The sequence below is a fragment of the Hydra vulgaris genome, chromosome 11 (genome assembly GCF_038396675.1).
Source record: "Hydra vulgaris chromosome 11, alternate assembly HydraT2T_AEP".
NCBI classification, from domain to species: Eukaryota; Metazoa; Cnidaria; class Hydrozoa; order Anthoathecata; family Hydridae; genus Hydra; species Hydra vulgaris.
In genome coordinates, this window is record NC_088930.1 from 20,235,401 (window position 1) to 20,243,236 (window position 7,836).

Genomic DNA, 7,836 nt, shown 5'->3' on the forward strand with positions numbered 1-7,836 from the left:
GATCTCACACTGCAGTGGCAATAGCTGTGGAAATAGACAAACAAATTGAATCTTTGCCAAATGTCAAGTCAGAATGTGAGAAGGTAGTGGTTCATGATGCAGCTGCAAATATGAGGGCATCCATTCCAAACAGCTCTCAACTTTCTCACTCATTACTATGTGCTGATCATGCAATCAATCTTGTCTTTTAGAAAGCTGTTGAAGGATGTGAACCAATTCAAAAGGCAATAACGAAAGCAACCCTGCTCTCCAGCAAAACCCATCGATCAACTTTAGCTAATGAGCTGATCAAGAAAGCTTGCAAGGATGTAGGAGGTATAGTTAGTTTATACTAAATCACTATTTTGAAATTTTTTTCAATTGTCTTCTGCTATTGCAAAAAATTAAGAATTAAAATTTAAAGTAACCAACCATTCACAATGCCATATTTAAAAATAGCAAATTGTAGTTGTGTTGCATTATACACAGATTATATAAACATTTTTATAGATTTTATTTTTGGAAAGAAGAAAATTGATGAATTTTTCATATCCTAGCATATATATACATGACTCCATTGTAAAAAACTAAATAGCGCTAACTCTGTCTGTACAAGAGTCAAAAGAATTTTTAATAAAACAGTTGAAGGTTAAAGAGTTCCTTTAAAAAAAAGGAATTTTTACCACATCAGATGGGCAACCTTACTGTTAGTTAATCTCATTTAAAAATTGTCACCCCAAAAATATATTGCCACAAATATCTTTTTGATATTTATTTGAAACAATGCCAAATAATCATGATTTAACAAAAATATTCCATTGAGTGATATTAAATATGAACTTAGTATTCCAAAATAAATTAATGAACACTATTTTAGAGTACAGCTCATAATATGAAATGTCATTCATGAATTCATATTTTAATCTGTCCTCAGTTTTTGATTGAGGAGAATTACGATATTAATTTATTTTTTATATTCTCCTAATAACTGAACATTTTTTTATGATTTCATATTCAAAGTTGCTGTTAACTTCAAACTTCATGTTTTACTTGCTTCCAATACCACACTCATGGTCTCATTCCACTGAAGTTACTACTCATCAAAATAAAAGTGAAATTAGACAGGCTCATTGAGCCTATAAGACTATAGTACTTTCTTTGTCTAGGTATTTCTTGTCTAGGTACCCATTAATGGTACCTTAAACAGTGTAAATTCCCTTTGTAATCTGCAGGTTCTGAGATAACCTCATTTTGAAGATAAATGTTTACCCATATTCTGATTTTCCATGTTAGTGGGGTATTTTTTCCTCACAAGACTTCGCCAAACTCCTTGATTGTCCAATAACCAAAAGAAGTAATATTTTATTGTTGAAATATCATAATCTACTAACCCAGGTGGATTTACTAGATACCCGAGTCAGTAAAATAGGGCTCATCAAGTCATTCATTTGAACTCCTGCATTTGAAAATAAAAGTAAACAATGTACTTCTAAATAGACAACATAACTATAAAAATAGTGACTAATTCTAGTAGAAGCAAGTCTATCTTGCTAGCCTGTATAATACTTCAAAATAAATAATAATAGTTTAATTGAACACCATTGGTAGTGTGATCCTTAAACTTAAATACTTTAAATGATTTTTTAAATATTTCTTTTTTTCAGTGGCACCAATTAAAGTCATCGCTCCTGTTTCGACCAGATGGAATTCAAATGCAATGATGATTAAATCCATTCTCAAAATTCAATCAGCATTAGAACACCTTCAAAATCAGAAATATGACTTCATCCCTACACAAGCTAAGTTACAAATTCTAGCAATGATTTTTCCAATCCTTGAGCTCTTCAAAGAACTTTCTGAAAAGCTTTCTGCAGACTCAGTTCCAACTATTCATCCTATTTGTGGTGAACTGTTTCGAATTCAACACTTACTAACAGATAGAGTCAATACATCGGATGACTTGAATATTCAGAACTTTGCAACTAAACTTTTGGAACAGCTTGAACAAAGATTTGAACTTTGCGGAACAAAGCAAGATCTGTATGCTTTGTCTCATTTACTTCATCCGTCCTACAAAGGAGCTGTTTTGCACAAAATGAATCGATTTAACAACATCAAGACAAAACTTATAGATAGTCATTCATCTGGAAACAATGCAAACCGTCAAAGCATTCCAGACGAGCCAAACATCATTGATCAAACAGACCCTTTAGAACAACTGGTGTTTGAAACCAATTGGAAAGGTATTGCCATCTGTTTTGTTAAATATTTAAGGGTCAGTGCAAAAAAATCAGGTCTATAATATTTCTTTATTTTCATCTTTCAAATTTTAATAGTGATTGAGTAGATATTGTTTCCTGTTCTGCTTTATTTTAACTTAAATTAATTCCTGATTTGCCTGTGGACCCAGATATCAAATTTAAATACCTCTTTTTTGCTTTATTTTGACATTAGTTAATTGGTGATTTGACTACTTAAAAAACTTTATATCAAAAAAAATTTAATGTGTCTTATATTATCAGGGCCTTATATGTATGTAGATCTTAGAAACTTTGTAAAATAATAATCTTTTTAAGTATGTAAGAAGTTCTAATGATCGCTGTAAAGACTTTGATCTTATAATACAAGAAATAGTTAAATTCCCAACTTTAACCTAGCCTGCATTTAGATACAGTCTAAACTTTAACACATACAGTAGAATAGTTGGTATTCTAATAAAAGTCTTGGTTAACTATAATATTTATTGTTTCAAGTTAAAATAGTTTTGACAGAAGATTTTGGTTAAAATAATCTTAGTACAATAACTGTGTTTAACTTACTTTTGAAATTTGTTTGAAAGAACTTTTTCAATAAGTTTTTGTGAATTCAAAACTAGAAAAAAGAAGTTTTTTTTTTTTCTATGAAAAAATTGAAGACCGCTCAAGGTGAGGGTTGATTTTGAGTTAGCTAAATATTTTTCATGAAGGGTGGTTCTAGGTAAAAGATTTTGCGCACATGGCTGGAAATTTACAGTAAAGTTTAGCAGGGTGAGTTTCAAAAACTTGTTTATGAAGTTCTTATCATAAAAATTTTTAAATACTTATTGTTCCTTAGTGGCTTCCAAAACAAATTTGATAATTTATTTAATTCAAATTATCTTATTTCTTTATGTAATATCCCCAGTAAATTACATGAAAGGTCCTACTAAGTTTCAGACATTGCTGATTCAACTAAAATAACTTTTGTGTCATTTATTATTGGGTCACTATAGGGTCCAAACAATTGGGTATGAACAAAATGCCTATAGCTAATCTACACCTATCTTTTATCAGTGATTGCTCATATAAATCTTTTTGGGCTATTGCCGTCCTAAATGTTCAAAGACAAAAATGTGGCAATTTGCCAATACTTTTCTTTAACTTGTTAAAGCAATTTAAACATTTTAATTAACTCTAACTTACTAATTCTCCATTTTTAGATTCATGTTTAATTTATAAACGTATAATTAATTCCAGCTGCTTTTAATTTTTCATGCAATGTTAAAAATTTTCTTAAAAAGGAGCCATAGTAATATAACAATGTGATTAATTTCAGACAGTTCATCAAACAAAACAAAATCAAACATGTAGGAAGAACTTGATAAATATTTGGCAATGCCAAGGTCAGATCCCAAAGAACTGGATATTCTGATGTGGTGAAGAAATAGTTCAACCTCTTTGCCATTACTCTCAAAGCAGGCACGAAAACTTCTTTGCATTCCAGTCACTTCTGCTTCATCTGAGCGAGTTTTTTCTGTTGCTGTGGGCATTGTTACAAATCAAAGACACAACCTTGATCCAGAAAATGTGCACATGCTTGTTTTCTGTCATTCAAATATGGCAAAAATAAAGAGAAATCTGGTAGAAAGCATTGAAACTGAAGAGGAAAAGAAACAACGTGGGATGGAGAAACACTTACAGTAAAAACTGACCAGAATTTTTTGTATAGTGCATTTAGTGAACAGCTAAAAATAATAAAAAATTAGAGGCAGAAAGAATCTCGAGTAACAAATATCTCAAATTTCTCAATTTTTTCCAAGTTTTATTTTTTAAAGACTATCTAGCAGAAGTAGGGGGGGGGGCAATGCCCAGTGTTATGGGATATCCAGCAGAACTTTGGGGTGCAATTTTGGTAAGATATTGAAGAATATTAATTAAAAAACTAATCGGAGTATCATGCAATTAGCAAAACATTAAAATTGGAGATTATATTTTATAAGTTTTTTTTGTAAAATCCAAGATTTTTGTACTTTTCATTCAAGATTTTATCCATGTGCCTAAAACAGCACGTCTAAATGTTTTCTTTTGTGTTTTTCTTGAATTACCCTTATCCCACATGCAGAAATTAAATTCGCATTTCAGTCCGAATTTAGTCCATACCTTGTTTTGGAACAAATTTATTATAACAGTTAGTCTTATTGCAGTTAAACAATTCTTTTGATTAAATACTATCAGTACCTAATAGTTTTTGTAAAAAACAAGTGCAAAGAACAGAAAAGATGCTTTTTCAAATTTTCACCCTGCAACGAATAAAAAATTTTGCTGATTATTTTTTGCCCAAAGCTTAAATGAAAAAAAAAGTTTTCTTCTCCCATTACTTCAGTCAAACAATTTTGTTCTAAATAGAGGAATTAAAATAAACTCTCTGATATAAAGGCCTAATCTTGTAAGAATGTTAATGAGCAAAGTGGGGGCTACACCACTGCTTTAAACAATTGGGCTTTTGGAATTTAATTTCAAAATTGTGTTCCAATATTTTGTAATATTCACAAATTTTAATGTATCCTTTTTTATTGCAATAAAGTTTCATTTCTCTATTTTGTCTTGAATTGTTACAAATAGTTCAAGACAAAAAAATTGTGCTTAATTGGTTGTTTAAGGGTTGTAATTTAATAATTCAATAAAATTAATGATAAATTGGCTTTTTAGCAAATGTTTTTCCTTTACACTATTATTGCTAACAAATTACACAATATTTTTGGAAACTTTGCCAAGTCTAATTTTAGTTCAAAAAGTACAGGCTTGAGACCACATTTTCGCAGGCTTAGGCTCGACTTTCTAAAATCACACTAAACTCTGGCTTTAACATCTTCTTAAATTTAATTTTGGTTATTTATAGTAGCAATACAAATCAGTGGTTTTTAAAAGTTAACTAGGTTGTTCAAAAATGTATTTGGTTCAACTACGTTCAACTTTGTTCAACTACGTTTAACTAAGATGATTAATACAAAAATACCGTAAATAAACGTAACGTAATTGAAACAAAACTACGTTACGTTTATTTACGTTCAACTACGTTCAACTTCGTTGACCGTAGTTAAACGTAGTTGAACGAACGTAACACTGATGCTTAGTAGACAGACAGTCGGCAATTGTAAACCAGTCAGTAGGCAAATTTTAAAAAACGAGGACTTTTTTTTTGTAGTAGGCAAAAATTGTAATAGCAGCGTCCCCGCTTCCACGTAAGATCCTCGCGCCGGCCCTGATTACCATACAGGAAGAAATAATACTCAAATTATAAATATACATATTGTATCATAAAATTTCGTTTTAAATTGTATAGTTAGGTTATCAAAAGATTCAAAAATATTTTGACTGGAAAAGTAATCTAAGTGATTATGATAGATAGTTTTTATTTATTAATAAATATTTTTACCAAATATTTAATAATAAATAAAAATTTGGTAAAACAACCCAGAGATATGGTGCACGATATGAAATACACAATTGATTGATTCTCGTTTTACAAAATGATTCATTTACAAAGTTATTATTTTTTATGGTGTAATTGTTTTTGGGTTTCAAAATAAATAAATCTTTGAAAGCTAAAGAGGTTAAGTTGTTTTTCCACATATAAATAGAAATTAAAAAATTAAATACATTTAATTCGAATACATTAAGTATTCTCGTTTCCATAAACAATATTCAGTTATGTGAGAATCGATCTGCAAATTAAATAAACGCATAGCATGTTTTTGACGGCGGTAAAGACGTTTTAACTTTTGCCTGTGGTACGCCAGGCAGTAATTGCATAATTTATATAACTGTGAACAAATGATAAATAAAGTTATGTTAAACAATTTCATTTAAATATATTCTGGCCTTGTATAAGATTAAAATACTTTCAGACACTTTAGTGCAAATGTAATTAGTATGTTGTTTCCGTGGGATGTTCTAGTCACAAAAAAAAACACCAAAATATTTTCCTACAAAATCTCTGTTTATTTAAAGTCGATCAATTAAAAATTGCAGCATACTTATGCCAAAGAAATGTTTTTTGGAAAGGGGACAAAAAAGAATCCATTTTGTTTTGGTTATGTTTAGGGTTTTAAATTTGTAACATTTGAACCCATTTGATACTTTTTGCAATTCCTCATTCATATTCGAATAGAGATGTTTTCAAACACAGTTGAAAAGAGTTGGTAAATATTATTATTTTGATATCATCTGCAAATATGATACTTAAAAAAATTTGAGGCTTTATAAAAGTCTTTTACGCAAATCAAGAAAAAAGTGACCCTAGAATAGAATCTTGCGGAACACCACAGGGTATTTCAAACAAATTTTTTTGATATATATCATCAAAATAGACAAACTGTTTTCGATTTGATAAACAGCTTCGAAACCATAAAACTCTGCTATTTATTCCGTAATGTTTATGGAGCAAAATATTTCGATTTAACAACTAAATAACTGTAATAACGGTAATGATTTGCTAACGGTAATACCCGATAGGTTGTATCGTGCATTAGATGTGGATGTGTGATAAATGAACTGTTATTTTTTTGTTAAACATCTTCGGTTGTTATATCCATGCGAGATCACATTTTTTCTTGTCTTGATAAGAAGCCAACACTCTCTGGTTGCTTGGAGGAAGTATTTGAGCTTGAAAAGGATCTCACTACTACTACAGCATAGGACTCTCAGTGGTTGTTGGATTTTAACTAAGATAAAACTCAGCTAATCGTTATCCCAATAATATAGATCTTCCTATTATAATGAACGATAATGTACTCAATGAGTCATCTCCACTTTGTCTTCTAGTGTTAACTCTTACTTCCGATCTTTCTTGGAAACCATATATCAAATCCATTGCAAAATAACATCTGCTAATGCTGCATCTCTTTATCATGCTAGCCATTTTCTTACTACAAATTCTATTCTTTATCTCAAAAATCTCAAATTTGTCCTTGTATGGAATACTGCTGCCATATCTGGAGCGGATCTTCAAATGATGTTCTTTCTCTTTTAGACAAGGTGCAGAAACGCATTGTAAACAATGTAAAAAGCGAAGATATTAAAAATAGAAAAATAGATCCTTTGAGTTATTTTTTTTTAAACGTGATTTTTGTGTAATAGATTATTGTTATTGAAATAATTGTACATTCTATTGTATATATCTGTTTCATATAATTAGCTGTTTTAATAAATTGGAAAATTTTGCCACACCTTCATCAAATTGTCTATAACAACTGGATTTCTATAACAAGGTTTTGTGTAACATTGTTAATTATTTCAGCTCTGAAGACCTCACAATTGGTATCAGATACAATTTACCTAATCAGAGTATCTAATTTTAACTCTTAAATCAATTTTAAATAAAAAATCTAGAGAAATTTTCATTTCTATATACAAAGATATATGGAAAAGCCTCCAGTTTCAAAACAGCTGTTATCTCTCAAAGATGGTAATTTATGAAGAGCCATTGTTTAATTTAATTAATGCCTAATTTTGGCATACTAATTGTTTTAGTTTGATGATTTAAAGAGAAAGAAAAGTTTGTAAAGATAACTAATAAAAAAGCTCGACCCAAGCTTAACGCAAAAAAAAAAAATAACTA